Source organism: Numida meleagris, chromosome 1 (assembly GCF_002078875.1).
Source record: "Numida meleagris isolate 19003 breed g44 Domestic line chromosome 1, NumMel1.0, whole genome shotgun sequence".
Lineage (NCBI taxonomy): Eukaryota > Metazoa > Chordata > Aves > Galliformes > Numididae > Numida > Numida meleagris.
In genome coordinates this window covers 113,934,434-113,950,226 of record NC_034409.1, presented here as the reverse complement: position 1 = coordinate 113,950,226, position 15,793 = coordinate 113,934,434, and the positions used below count along the sequence as shown (strand labels likewise).

Genomic DNA, 15,793 nt, shown 5'->3' with positions numbered 1-15,793 from the left:
TCCCGTATAGGAGTCCTGTATGCAAAGGGATCTTCATCTAAGCTTGTTCTTACCATGAGCACCATTAAAATGCAAAAGCCATAGCACCATAGTCAAAAGCCGTATGGTCAATGAAGAATAAAGAAACGAAAGACTGAGGAATGCTAAGCTATGCACAGTATAGACAGATTTAAACATAAATAGTTGTAAGACTGTAAGAGCTGAAAAACAAGTGGTTTGACATTTAAAGCCACCTCTTTGATATTTTTAATGGAGATGTTTTGTTATAAAGGATATTTTCTTGTGACATATCTAAAAACAGCTAAGCCTTTAAAACAGAAATTGTCATTTGATCTGACAGAGAGCACAAGAATAAAGAGTTTGGGAACTGCATTTGTCTAAAACAAAAAAAAAAAAAAAGAGAGAAAGAAAGAGCTTCTGGAGTAAAAGTTAAGCTTGTAAAGCAATTCTGGTGAATTTCCTTTTCTTTAGTGACTCTTGCTTTACGCTTGTGATAGTCGTCTCCCAATCCACACACTACTTCTGAAAAGAATGAAAAATACTTACTGAACAGCTAATTTATCAGTCTGACATTACCATCTACTAAGAGGAGAGGCCTGCTGTTAGGAAAATCAAGATTATTAGTTCCGGAGTTTTGTTTCCTCTTGTGAAATGAAGGTTAGTGAGACAATGTACATATCTGAGAGATGTCCTGGGCATTTTGAACCCGGAGTCCCATAGATCACTTCTTTTTCTGCAGTCTGCTATAGCAGTCACTGTTCTCATTGACTGTAACAGTCCTGCTGCTAAAGATCCCATTCCAAGCAAAAGCGATTTGAGTTTCTTTTCCTTCACAAGCTATGACACAGTCCGTCAGAAAAATTTATTACTTTAAGGTTAATCTTAGATCTTACCACATATATTTCAGTATAGCACCTTATTAAGTGCTACACACTCAAACAGCTCAGGGCTGGCAGGCAACATGTAATGAGTGACATACAGACACCTACATTGATTTTCTTGCTGTTGAACTGTAATTCAGCAGCTGGAAGCCCTGTGCAGTACAGGGCTTTCCATGTGACAGTGAATGACTCCACGTGGGCAAATTAGTCTGGCCCTATCACTGAATGAGGGCTAGTTTCTATGTTTAAAAAAAACATAACAGAAAAACCTTTAATGAGCAAGACAGAAGCTTTTTTTAAAAACTAAAAATCAGAAATTCAAGAAGTAATTTTTAACCTTTTTAATAAGTAGTGACATCTACAAATTCAGAAAAGGTTCAAAGCCTACAGTCTCTCTCTGATCTTGTCACATACCTTCAGATTTTTTTTTTTTATTTTTTTATATATTTTTTTTGAGGACTGGTTGCATGTACTCTCTGAATTTATGCATCGGTGGCCTGAGGAACTCATTCCACATGTAAGTCGGAGTCCCGTGCAATCAACTTTCTGCTTAGTGGCATAGCAGAATAGGGACAGGCCTATTAATGAAGAGATACAGCTGTGCAATTACATTCAGCCAGTTTGTATCACACTTGCATGATAGTATTTAGTGCAGTGATAATACCCAGCCCTTTCCAAATCTACATCCACTGAATTCTAAGTAGAGGAAAAATGCACATTGTGTCTTTGCAATTGTATAGATATAAGATATGATGACTTGCTAAAGATGTCACAACATACCACTCAGTGACAAGATTGGAATTTATCAGTTCCCAGCTTGCCGTTATATTTCTGAAAACAGTATTTTATTTTATTTTAAAACTTGGCCTAACCCACCATATGAAAGATACAATAAGACAGTTACAATCTGGTAAGAGAGTACAAGATATAAAGATATGAAAATAGCCATGTGAACCAGTGGGCAGCATAGCAGCAGTGACGATTTGTGTAGGCAAGGAAGTAGTCCAGAGGAATCCCTGCAGATCACCCTGCTCCAAGGGAAAATTGCAGGTCCCATATGATCAAGTATCATGGCTGAAAACTGTATGTTCACTTATTTTTCTTCTATTTCTTTTTTAGTCATGTTTACAACAAGGCTTTCAAAAACTGTCTTAGGATGTGAAACTTCTTTGAAAACATGAACACGTTCTACCTACCTATCTGCCTGCTGGGCTTGGCAGATAACACTGGCAATCTAAGTGGGTCATTGACTTTGTTAGGAATAGCCACTTATCCATCAGACCTAGGAATTTAGTAATTTTTGCATCCTTCCACCTGGAAGGCTGAAGATATTTCATCAGTACTTTTTCCTCTAAAGTGAATGGAATGAATGTTATTTGCGTGTGAGAGATTTTGATTCCATCTGCCTTGGCCTTTTACAATTTCATTTTGAGGTGTCAATATTACAGATAAATGGCACGCTTGTAAGTGTGTAGACATTGCCTGTGCATAAGTGCTGTAAATGCTTTACATTGTGCAGTAAAAGGAAGCCCCATATTTAAGCACACTTGACATTTCTATCGTCTTGGCCCTCAGCATTTCTAGATGTTGTTCATGGCTCTGAATTCACTTCTTTAACACATCTTTGAGAATTCTTTTAGAAAAAGGTTGCAGAAGATGTCTGATGATTATCACTGCTTCTCACAAAATCGTTGCATTTCCCATGAAGAATCTGTTAAATCAGAAGTTGGAACTGGTGTCGTCACAGTGTGTGCTAACTCATATGATTAAGAGTGCAATTCAAACTGCCCATACAAGATGACATTTCACTAACCACAAAATATTTACTTTTTGCTAATTACAACTAGCAGGTTCTTAGCAAGCCAATGTTTTTAATTAGAGCTTATACAATAAGAATTTGTTTTGATTAAAAAAAAAAAAAGTTTAGAAGATAGACAGTGCCCTCTCCTGGACAGAGGCTCCTAAAGCAGTAGTTTACAAAGTGCCCCAGGTGTTGCCAGTTAGCAAACGTGGGCACAAAGGAGCGCGTTGATCTGCTAAGGCATTTGTTTGCTTCAAGGAAGTACATTTTCTTGCAGTCTTTCCTTACACTCCGGTCTACTCAAAAGGATATTGTGCAACAAAAACTATTTCTAGTTAAAATGGCGAATACCTTTGGATTAATTTATTGAACTTATCCAGACAGAGTTGACAGTGGAAATTTATCGCAAGAAATAGCAATAATATTTATTGATATTTATTCCAGTTTTTATAAAAATCAACTCGAATTTTCAGAAGTAAGAATAATGGAGAAATACTTAATTGAAGTTTGCATTTTTAGGGGTCATCTTACATGTCTTTATTGTTTTGTTTCAAGGTAAAAAATAAAAAAAAAAAAAAAGGAGTTATGCTAAGGAGTTCCAAAGTGTCATTTTCCTATTTATCCTTTCTTGACGTTTTTTTAATAAATGAATGAATTTAAGTTTCATTTAACAACTCTAACCTCATGACTCTTGACTTGAGTCTGTTAAAGTTGAATAAATAATAATAACAAACTTAACAAGGATCCAGACTGAGACAGAACATTCTCAAGATTTTACAGCATCTCACCCCAAAGGTGATAGAGAGATGGATTTCCCAAGTAGTTCATTTAAAACATGTTTTTCAATCCCTTCAGAGGTGGACTATAAAACTGTAATAATCCAGCATTTACAGGAAAATTTAAATTAACAGCATGAAAAGCTTTAGACATCCCCACTCAAGAAACATTTACAGTTCTCAGCTCACTCCTATGATTTTTTCAGCACGGAAAACACAGGAAAATAGTTTCTTGGGTAAAGGATACCTACAAAATGGCTGATGGGTTGTTTTGTGCACTTGCTTAAACACAAAGCAAAGTAGCTGTTGCATTTATTTACTTAAATTTTAACCACTTTCTAAAATTCTGCAGACTTCTTACAAATAGACTGCCCATATAGAACAGCCAGAAACTGCATGCTAAACTCTGTATTTTCTGACTGCTCACTTCAAAGGTGTCCTTCTACTGAGAGATGAAGGCTTAGCATACTCTCACTCATGCGAGAGCAGCCCAAAACACTCTGTCCGCATATAATGTTGCTCTTCTGGAAATCTTTACTCATTACTTACATATACCTGCAGCTGCGAGCATCTGTGTTCCAGCAAGTGAGCTCCACTGTCCTCTGGAAAAGCTGAGAGCTCAAGAATACAGACCTCCTCATTAATGATCACAGCTGGTCATTAGGTGGTCACTGAATCTTTCTTGATGACCTACTAATGAACTTCCCACTGGCTTTTTGTGAAGATTGGTCAAGGTAGACTGTATAGGTAATTTATAGCTGAACACCTGGCATGTTAATGGCCTTTGCTCAGCAACTCTAATTGATACCATGCTATTAAGAGGCAGTACATCCTTCCCAATCTATTTCACAGGTGAAATATTTCATGTTGAAAGGAAACTGAGGATTTTGTGTTTAAAAATATGTTCAGAAATTTTATTTAGGGGGGAAAGTTCTTTAAGAATTTAAGAGAGTCAATAATCTTACAAATGTCGGGTTTTTTTTTTTTTTTACATTTCTCCCCTCAATAATTTTTTTTTAAGAGAAAGGGAAAAAAAAAAAACCTATGCATGTTAGTATTCACCTGTTAGTCTTAGAGGCCTGCACAGTGGAAAAATGAGCTCTTAGTAGGTGCCTGTTAGCTGCAGGAGCCTGGAGAGTTTTGATGGTTGAAGACCCATGGTGCCTAATCTCTGTGAATCCTGGATAAATTGGCCAGAAGCCACAGTTCCTACAGCTGAGATCATACCAGCTCCTAAGAGCCAAAAGTCTTTAGCTGTACCTTGATTTGGTAGGAAAGCTGCAGAAAAAGCCCAAGAAGGGGAAGTGATGAATTAGATAGCACTGTTCCTTCTGACACTGGTGGTTAATGCCATAGGGATTACCCATTCATCACAGAACCCTGCTTTTGCTTTAATTATGCTGGTGGCCTTCTCCAATTTTGAAAGTGATTGGAGCTGTGATTACTAGGCATTTCACAGCTTTGAACATGTGCTAGACTGGATGACTGTAGCCAATATATTTATAATCCTTCATGGCTTTGTTTTTTCATTTCCACATATTTGCATATTATAGTTAGTTTATATATGTTGTGCATTTGCTCCGAGAAAGCGAGTTTGCGTCTATTTAAATGTCCTGGGAACAGTCAGGAAGTTTATCCCACTTTTCATGCTCTTGACCCTCATTAAGTGCTGTCATAATGATCATCTCATTCCCTGCAAATGGATTCAGAATCACCAGAATTTCTCAAGTGCTTTCAGATGGCACTTTCTGAGCTCTCTCTGGGTAGTGACCAAGGAGGTGGGTTTCTAGAGAGGTGCCCTGACCATTCAGGAGGTGGTGTTGTAAGAAGGTAGTTTTGCAAAGAGCAGTCCCGTCCATGGTTCCCAGGGGCACAGAAAATACCTTTAAAAGAGTTTTTGCTCTCTCATTGAAGAGCTTACATTCAGCAACTCTGCTCTAAATGAGATGAAACTGTCAAAATGTCTCGTTAACCAGAAATTCGGTTTCATATCTTTTGATTATGAGTGAGACTTTCCTGTCCTAGTTTCAAGTACTGGTGTACTCCTGTCTCCTTAGTAGGTGTTGCTGACAAATGATATTGTTGTAACAACTGTAGGTAAGCTTTATTAAAACGATTAAAAGCAGCTCATTTCCTAATATAATTCTGCACCTTTTATGGTGTGGATATGAGAATTTGAGTTAGAGGAATCAGGTGCTTTCACAGAAAATCATAAATCATTTCAGATAAGATATATTACATAATTACTCATCTTCCTGTTATACAGTATCCTGCATTTGTTTCCATACTAAAAAAAAAAAGTTCAAATATTTTTAGAGATTTGAGAAAGAATACAAAATTGAATCCTGTTCTTATGTTCATTTAAACTCAATTTTAGTGTCTTTATTTTCAGAAAATATAATGAAAACCATCTGCAAGAGAAGTAGATATTTTTGGACATTTCCAACAGTGATTGGAAACTGAGGGTCTTTACAGATGTACATTGTTTAAATCAGCTACTGACTCAAATATGAATCTCTTTTGTAAATTTTGAAATAAGGTATTTTCTTTCCTTCTTTCCTTCAGGGAGTTCTGCCAATCTAACCTGCCGAGCTTTCTTTGGATACAGTGGTGATGTCAGTCCTTTAATCTACTGGATGAAAGGGGAGAAATTTATTGAAGATTTGGATGATAGTCGAGTCTGGGAAAGTGATATCAGGTAAAAAATAAAAATACATAGTCTCTTAGTCAATATCTTTTTTTGACAGTTAATGTAGTAGTCACTACAGATCAATTCAGAAACATTTAGGGTTTGGTCCTTTTTTTTTGCAACATTCATTTAAATCTTTTCAATTTCATTTGTAGAGAACAGAAAAATACAGCAAGATCTGATGCAAAGAGAGCTACAAAAGCAGAATGGCTGCCCAGCTAGTGTCATGATGACTTTTCCAAACTCTGGAAAACAACAGAAACCAGTAGCACTAAGTTACTAAACATTACCATTAGTTACTAAGAAAAAATAAAGAAAAGTAAATATACCAAGAAAAGTAGGTCAAAATAAGTCTTTTAAAATGCAGGCTGTTAAATGCTGAAGTCTGTCTTCTCTTTCTGAATGTTTTGACTTTTCCTCTTCAAAGAAAGAACTGAGTTTCCTGGGATGTTATTTGGCCTGTGAGATCCAAGCCTCCTGTTACGTGGGCTGGTTATAGCTGCTGAAATATTTGTTATAGAAAGGATCTGGTGATTCACGTCATGTACTTTTCCTGTTTCTAAAAGTGTTATCTCATTTGGAAATTGAGGAAAAAAAACAAACTGAGTTTGTATTGTGAATAACATACTTGACATAGCTTTCCAACTCCATTATAAAGTAACTACTTGGATCTAAAAAGATTCTTTGTTCATTTATCATTCTGTGCGTGTATATGACTATGTTTGTATATCACGGATAAACCCAGAAATGTTGGTAAATCTAAGTGTGTACTATCAAGGAAGTTAAATAATCACAGATGTATTATCCTCAGTGATTGTTTGTAGTAGAACTATGAGCTTATTTTTGCCTGAACTCTTACATGAGAGTTTACTACTTCATCAAAAGACAAAAGTCACATGCATTTTCAGCTTTGGCCTGGACTACTTTTGTATTAAGGGAGAAACTTCCTTTACCAAATTCAAGAAGGCCACATAGATGTTCAGGGTCTCTATGTCCCCAAATGTAGGCAAAATTGAGATATATTCCATCAGTGTACAGCCAGTTTATTCTATAAATTTCAAGATCAATACACTAAATAGCACAAGACAACTAGATCAGCTACATTTCTTATATAAGCCTTTCAACCAGACTTGGCATTTTGAAAGCTGATTAAAAGATGACAAAAACCTCATTACCTCTTTTTTGTTTTGTGGACTGAGGACCCTGAAGACTGGCTTCCACGTATTTTGTGAGGTGTGAAGTGAGGGAACAGCATGTAGAAGTTTGTCATTTGCTTTTCCAGGTTTCTAAAACCACTGTTGGGCTTGATAAGGGGGAAGACAAGTAGAAAGTTATGTGGGTCTTTGCTTTTCTTTATCATCTCTCTGAATGAGTGGCATCTAGCATTCTAGCTTTTTCTGCTGACTTACAATACTAAATTTTATAATACATTCAAGTAATATTTTTTTAGTATACAAACTGTGTGTTGGTCAAGACTATTAGTATTGCCCTAAACCTGAAAATAACTGTATTCACTTTTTTCTGTTCTAACATTTCAAGACTACATACTACTACGATCAGGGACTCCATCAGAGTGTGCAATAATGTGTTATCAGTGTGTGCATCATCGTGTTTAAATACAATTAACTGAAGCTCTCATTAACATTTACAAAACCAAACCTCTTCATTAGAAGTGAGTGAGAAAAGGGCATGATACAATTTAATTAAGATTTCATAAAACCGGAACTAAATTTGAAGCCTGAGAGTTGTGAATGGTAAGTAGCACTATTATGTCATTAGTATCTAATCCTATATTACAACACAAGCAGAATAGCAGATATGATTTCTTTTTTCTTAGGGTTCTCAAGGAACATCTTGGGGAACAGGAAGTTTCTATCTCATTGATTCTCAACTCCGTGGAAGAAGGAGACCTCGGAAATTACTCATGCTATGTTGAGAACGGAAATGGACGCCGGCACGCCAGTATTCTCCTACACAAAAGGGGTAAATATACATCTCTTCCCCATTAAATGATACATTGTAGGGGAACCTGACTAGGTTTGTAAAGCTTCCGTTTCACGATAATATTAGTTTGCTTTGCTGAGATATTAATAGGTAATGATTGTTTTTCCCAGGCATTCATATAACATTCAAAATAAAACAGAAAAGTTGCTGTTAATTCTGTCACTGGGATAAACACAGTAACACCTTTTAATTATATTTCTATCAGAGATGCATTTAATAATTCATGAACTTTAAAACTAATGAAGACTCAGCAGAGAAAAAAAATAGTAGGAAGTTAAAGGTAATAAAATCTGAATCATTTTCTGAAAGAAATAAGATCAAGTATTTTAAAAAAAACACAAATACATTCTATTTCTATCAATAAAGTCACCTAAACATCACAGAATCTCAGCATGGTTGAGGTTGGAATGGGTCTCAGGTCACCTAGCCCAACCCCTACCTGAGCAGGGTGCCCAAGGCCACGTCCAAGCGACTTCTGAAGATTTCCAGGAAGGAGACAACACAACTTCTCTGGGCAGCCTGTGCCAGTGCTCTGTCACCTGCACAGTAATTACTTCCTGAAGTTCAGATGGTGTGCCCTGTGTTCCATTTTGAGTCCATTGCCTCTTGTCCTGTCACTGGACACCACTGAGAAGAGTCTGGCTCTGTTCTCTTTACACCCTCCTTTTCAGGTATTTATACAGATTCCTGATCCCCCTGAGCCTCATGTTCTCCAGGCTGAACAGTCCCAGCCTTTCCTCATAGGAGAGGTGCTCCAGACCCTTCATGATTTTTGTGGACCTTCGGTGTGGTCGCTCCAATATCCCTCTTGTACTTTTTTGATCCTAGAACTGGATCAGTTTCAATGAGTCGAGGGGAAAGATTGCTTCGCCCCACCTTCTGGCAATACTTTGTGTAATACAGTCAAGAATACAATTATCTATCTTTGCTGCAAGGGCACATTGCTGCCTCATGTTCAGCCTGGTGTCCACCAGTACCTCCAGGTTCTTTTCTGCATAGCTGTTTTCATGCAGGGTGGCCCCCAGCATGTACTGGCGCCCAGGCTTGTTCCTCCCTAGGTGAAGAACATTGCACTTTCCTGGTTGAACTTCAGCAGTTTCCTGTCAGTTTTCTCCAGCCTGTCTTGCTCCCTCTGGATGGCAGCACAACCTTGAGGCACATCAGTCACTCCTTCCAGTTGTTTGTCATCTGCAAACTTGCTGTGGAAACACTCTGTCCCCTTCACTTTTATCCTTAATACAGGACTAGACCCAGTATTGACCCCTGTGGTATGCTGCTAGTTACTGGCCTCTCACTAGACTTTGCATCCCTACTACATTCTGGATCTAGCCAGTTTTTAATCCACTTCACTGTCTGCCATCCAGCCTATGAGACTTGCTAAATAGTCTGACCATGGATCTTTTCCTTATAACACATTTGCGTAGCACCACTGTTTTTGAAGTGAAGACAGAAACACCTAAGGATCTTCCTATCTCTACTCACCGCTCACATTCCGTGATGTCAGCCTAATGTCCACAGAGATCTCACATGGAGATAATTGCAGAGAGGAGGGGAGTCTCTCACAAAGCAAGGTTCCCAGATCCACTTTCTTCACTTTACTTTCCAGAGCATGCTCCACATGCCTAGGCTTGATGCATCACTTATCATCCTACTGGTTTAAGACAGCAAGGAATAATCAGGAGTGTCTATACTTTGCTTTCATTACTGTGCTTTTTTTAGACTGTAAAGGTAAGCGATCTAGGTTCTTACTATGGTACTTAAATACTCGTGGCCTCTCAATTTATATCACAGCAATGATGTCTTCCGTACTTTTAACCCTCCAACAGGCAAAATCTGTCCATGTTTAACAGGGAGCCATAAATCAAGATAGTGTGATTCGTTTGTTTAACCATGTTTTTTTTGTGTTGTTTTTTTTTTCTTTTTCGTATCCCTAATTAACTGAAAAGAACTAATTCATGGCTATTTTTCTAAACTCTTCTCAATGCTTCTCAGGAGATATGGATGAAATTACTAGATGTTCCATCTTTTTGGATGGACTGAGATGGAAAATTAACTTAAGTAATTGGAACTTAAAAATTTACCAGTTGGTTGCCATGTACCCTGATTTCAGGATTTCAGGGCAAAAGTTTAAAACAAACAACAACAAAAACCCCTCTCAAATCCAATGAGTTGTCCTTCTTTAATAGTGAAGTAATTACATGAAGCACTGAAGACAGAATTTTAAGGCTTAAATTACTTTAAAACCAATAATTTACAAACTGACTTGTATTCAGTCATTCGTTGATGTTTAGTCCCTATTTTCCCTTCGATACGTGCAATAGCACCAAGACTGACATGGCACATAACCCATTTTTGTTCTGTGGCCACCAGCTTTTAAGTCTATTAATATGCATGCATAAATTTTGCAAGGATCCTACTTTCCTTCATTCCTTTTTCAGAGAAATCAGTATGTCAAACTCACTACAGTATGTGGCCTCATGACAACATATTTAAGAGGAAGTAATCTCAATATTTAATTGCCCTTATAAATAGTGAAAAGTAAAATAGCAAAAGGTCCTCAAAAAGATTAAGTAAGGCTGAATCTGAAATTGTGATTTAGAAGCAAAATCTGTTGTGCCCATATAAGCAAAATATACCTGTTACAAGCCTTCTACATACTTTGCATGTTGACAACTGTTTCAGTGAAATGATAAATTAACCATGACAGACAGAAATTCAAGCTTGTCTCTCAGGTCTCCTAGGAAGAGGAGCTTTGCACTGCTTGCTTAGTCTTCTGTATATCACCATGACAACATTTTGTTTTAGGTTTCCCTGTTTAGATCCACATTTAGTCTCTGGTAGGAATGAGTTAGCTGTTTATTAATTTCTGATTATTTGTTCACTTAGAACAATGGGGACCTAAAATTGGCAAATTGGCTTTCTGAACACCAAGTTATTAGTTTGGGCGGGCTTTCTACTAATAGATCTCACTTTTTTTTTTTTTAATCCAGTATAAGAAAGCAGAAACGCTAAATCTTGAATGTTCACTGTTTACCTGAAGAAAATTTGATAGTCACTCATATATCATACGTGGCACATTATCACTCAGATTGGAAGGAGCAAGAAAGCAGGAACTCTGTAACTGAACAGAGTGTGTTCTTGGGAAAAGAGATATTTATGGCTAAATGCTGCAGTGAGTATTCAGGTTCCAAATTTAAGCCTTTCAACTGCCTTTCTGTCTGTTATTTTGCCTAGCTTAATATATGAGCTTTAACAATCCAACTGTAAGGTCTTGCACCTGGGTTGTGGCAACCCCCACTATCAGTACAAGATGAGGGATGTAAGGATGGAGCACAGCCCTGCAGAAAAGGACCAGGAAATACTGCTGGATGGCAAGGTGGACATGCACCAGCAAGGTGCCCTCGCAGCCCAGAAAGCCAACCATATGCTGGGCTACATCAAAAGAAGTGTGGCCAGCAGGGTGAGGGAGGTGATCCTGCCCCTCCACTCTGTGCTGATGAGGCCTCTGCTTGGAGAAGAGAAGACTCTGAGATGACCTGATAGTGGCCTTTCAGTACCTGTAAGAAAGAAGAGGACAGACTCTTTAGCAGAGGCTGTTGTGACAGGACAAGGCGTTTCAAACTAAAAGAGGAGAGATTTAGATTGGACATAAGGAAGAAGTTTTTTATAAGGGTGATGAGGCTCTGGCACAGGTTGCCTAGAGATATGGTGGATGCCCCATCCTTGGAGACATTCAAGGTCAGGCTGGTGAGGCTCTGAGCAACCTGATGTAGCTGTAGGTGTCCCTGTTCATTGTGGGGAAGTTGCAGGGCCTTCCTGCAACTCAAACAATTCGGTTTCTCCACAAACTTGAAATTCCAGCTTGAGCTTTTGGATATGCCTACAATTACACGTCCTGAAAGGGCAAGTAGTTGAAAGTCTCAATCCTCAGAAAAGACCTGCATGCATCTTCCTTACTCTACATGCCAGTCAGTCCAGCACGGAGCCATTTACCTCACACATGAGCAGGAGCTCATGGTGTTCCCTTCACACAGCAGTACCCAGAGCATGCGTCCAGGTGAGGGGGCTCCTGCTTTCTCCCTGATTCAGCCCTGGAATAAAAATCCTGAGCCTCTTGTGTTCTAAGGGAAAGCTCATGGAGAGGTGCAGGAAAAGCTACCTCAGGTTAGGAATATGGCCCCAGAGGAGATCTGGGCTCCTTGAGCCCAGGCACTGGCACTCTGCATCTATGGCAGTGTAGCCCGGATTTTCTCTTGATCTTCTCTTGTGTTCTGACTGCCACAGGATAAAACCTATGATCAATGTTTTTGTGCAACTGGCTGACCTGTTTTAGATACTGGACCTTCCTCAAATGCTGTGCATAGGGAACATTTAACTGAGAGCCAGAGGAGAGGCAGCAGAGCATTTTAAGCATGGTAATATCAATAGAGAAGGACCGGCACCCAGGAGATCTAACTTTCGTTCTCTCCCTCCAGCTGTTGACCAAATTTCGTTCTATCCACTTTAAAATAATCAAGTTATTTTCTATTTTGTGTGAACAGAAAAATCCACTTGTTAAGATCCAAGACTGATTTTGTTATTTTGTGATGATAGCTATCATGGATCATCTGTAGCACTTACAGGTCAATCTTCAACCAGATAGAGGAAACTTCCAGAAATTAATTTTGAGAGTAGTACTGACAGCTTCTAAGCACAAATTTATTAATGACAGAGCACATCTTGCAGGTAATGTAAGGAGTGAATCATACAGGTCCATGTCTCTCCTGTACCGAGGACTCCACATCTGGAGTACTGCATCCAGATGTGGAGTCCTCGGTACAGGAGAGACATGGACCTGTTGGAGTGCATCCAGAGAAGGCTCAGAAAAATGATCCAAGGGATGGAACACCTCTTTTATGAGGACAGTCTGAGACAGTTGAGGCTGATCATCCTGGAGCAGAGAAGGCTCCAACATGACCTGGAAGTGGCCTTTCAGTATATAAATGGGGGCTGTAAGAAGAAAAAGGGACAGACTCTTTAGCACAGGCTGTTATGATAGGAGAAGTGCAAATAGTTACAAACTAAAAGAGGAAAGATTTTGACTGGATATAAAGAAAAAATCTTTTACAGTGAGGGTGGTGAGGCACTGGGACAGGTTGCCCAGAGATGTGGTTGATGCCCCGTCCCTGGATATTTTCAAGGCAAGGCTGGATGGGGCCCTGGGCAGCCTGACCTAGCTGTGGTGTCCCTGTTCATTACAGGGGAGTTGGAACAGATGACCTTTAAAGGTCCCTTCCAATGCTAAGGATTGATTCTGTGATACACTACAATTCTATTTTTTCACAGGCTTTTAATTCATGAAGATAAACCCTCATATAATAAATAAAAATGTAGTGCATAATGAGAAAGAATGTTCTTCTACAATGTTATATCTTCCAAAGCATGACTTTGACTTTCATGCTGGATGAAATCCCTTGTGGTCTCATTTAATTATAAATTCAGCTGGAAATCCAGGTTATTTTTTAATTTTGTGATTATTTTTTTAAAAATTCTGTCTGCATATTTGCAACTAAAATGCTGAAGCAAAAATAATCTCAAATTCGATATTATCATAATGTTTATTATAGTTATATTTTTAGAAGCTAAATTTCTCAGTTACATGTAGAACTTACCTTTCTCATGGAATAGCCACCAACTTTGAGAACAGGTAATATACCTCATGCAGTTTTTTCAAAGTATCTCCTTAACTTTCTTCTAGTTTTCTCAGTGCTGTCCAATTTTCCATCCTCCATATCATATATTTTGGGTTTATTTTCCTCTATCATTGAGCATCTATGATATTCTGTCATTGAGAAATTGAGTAACGGAGGGATAATTAAAACAACTTTTTTCTTTTTTCTGATGGAAATGAAGAGTTTAAATAAAATAATTTATTAAGAGGAAGAGATTTGTTCTGTTTGAATTTGCCTGTGAAAATATATGTTTGAAATGGAAGCAAGTTATGCACACTTAAACATGGTATTAATATTTCCTTTGCAATTTAATAGCAAATTCTGAATAGTAGGAAACTGAGTTTTCTTCATCCAACGCTTAATGGTAATGGAATTGTTGACAAGTACTTTAAATTGCTGTGTCATTCACAAGATAGTGTAAATCTGTTTTATAAATTAAGAACTTGAATAATATAAATTTTTGATCTCATGAGCATTTCCAGTCATTAGATACAATTTCACACAGTAGTAGTCATGTGTGACAGTTAAGACTTAAAAGAAACAGCAATTCTCTTCTAACCTCTGTGAAGAAACCTCGTGTTACAGTTCCTTTTGCCATAATGCTTCATGATGCTTCTGAAATTTCTGAATGGTGCATATCATGTGAGGTATGAGAGAAAGGAGTTTCATATTGGAGCTTCTGTTAATTGCCTTTAATTTCTTGAAAATTTCAAGTAGAAATTTTAAGAGCAGAACTCTTAAGTCTCAGTGGAATCAAAACTGCTCTGAAACTCAGATCCACGTGGTTTGTTAAGACCTCACACATACGTATCTTCCAGCATATAATGCATTCAGCTTTTACTCTGCACAGCAGGAAAAGCTCTTTTGAGTTCCTCTCCACGTTTCAGAATTGAAAGTGAAATTAGATTTGATTTGATGGAAATTGATTTCCTCCCTTATGGCCATTAAAGAAGCCTACAGGATGTCTTCTGCTGAGCAGTGCAAAGATTCAGTCACTCAAGAAGTTCATGACACTGGGCCAGAAGTGTAATACATCCTGCCTACTTTCCCCAAGCCTAACCAAAAAAGACTGCTCTTTTTTACACTCAATAACTCATCTAAAATCAGTAAATTAGCAAAGTACTATTCAATAGTGTCGGACAGAAAGTCTGCATAAAACCCTGTTCTTCATCAGCAAGGTTTTTCTCATCCTTTAAAGCTGGAGTAAGATATCTCCAGTGAAAAGATTAGTCAGATTACGAAGTATGTGCCTACATCCAGCTCTCCTCTGAAGAACTGTCAAGCAAGTTGGTTGTTTAACATATTCCTTTTTAAAACAGCTTTTGTTCCACTTTTAAGATATGTTCTTTTTATATAATGTCTATATATATAACTTCAATTCTAACCTAGATTAGCAAGGAAGAAAATATTTTAAAATAAAATGTCACATTGTTTTATAAGCCATGCAAATGTAAATTATTCATTAATGCTATCCTTAGGAAGAAATGTAAACAGCATGTTTTACAATTTTACACCCTTAGAACTTAGTACTCAATTTTCTCCACATTTTAGCACCTCCCAGTGCTTCTTAGATTCATTTCTTTCAGCAGATCTAAAAGAAGTAATGGTGTGGGATGTTTGATTTCTGTACTGCAATAAGCAAATAGAAGCTCTCCTAATCAGTGATGTTTTAAGTCATACAAAATTTACATATTTGGTAAGCTAACTAGAGATTATTGCAATTCAGCGTCACAATGACTTTTTTTTCCTTCAGTTTGAAGTATAAACTGCCTTTAAAATGCAGTGTTCTGTATATAAATCTTATAAAATCTTATAAAAAAAATAAAAATAATAAAATCTTATAAAATCTATATAAATACTTCAACACTATTGCAGCATCTACTTTTTTTCCAATCTTGTCTTTTCTTGAGCTAACATACTCAAGACTGTAA

At 37.6% G+C, this 15,793-nt stretch overlaps 2 long non-coding RNA genes across 3 annotated transcripts; one reads left to right on the top strand and one right to left on the bottom strand.

The window, feature by feature from the left end:
- LOC110404261 lies at positions 2,213-4,159 on the bottom strand. Its single transcript, XR_002442131.1, has 2 exons — positions 4,008-4,159; positions 2,213-2,592 (listed from the first exon to the last, which is right to left on the bottom strand). It is a non-coding gene; the product is annotated as an uncharacterized LOC110404261 (long non-coding RNA).
- On the top strand, positions 5,400-8,124 carry LOC110404252. Of its 2 annotated transcripts, none has more exons than XR_002442121.1 (3): positions 5,400-5,555; positions 6,024-6,156; positions 7,985-8,124. It is a non-coding gene; the product is annotated as an uncharacterized LOC110404252 (long non-coding RNA). The 2 variants fall into 2 exon arrangements; XR_002442124.1 differs by lacking the exon at positions 7,985-8,124 and adding an exon at positions 6,303-6,905.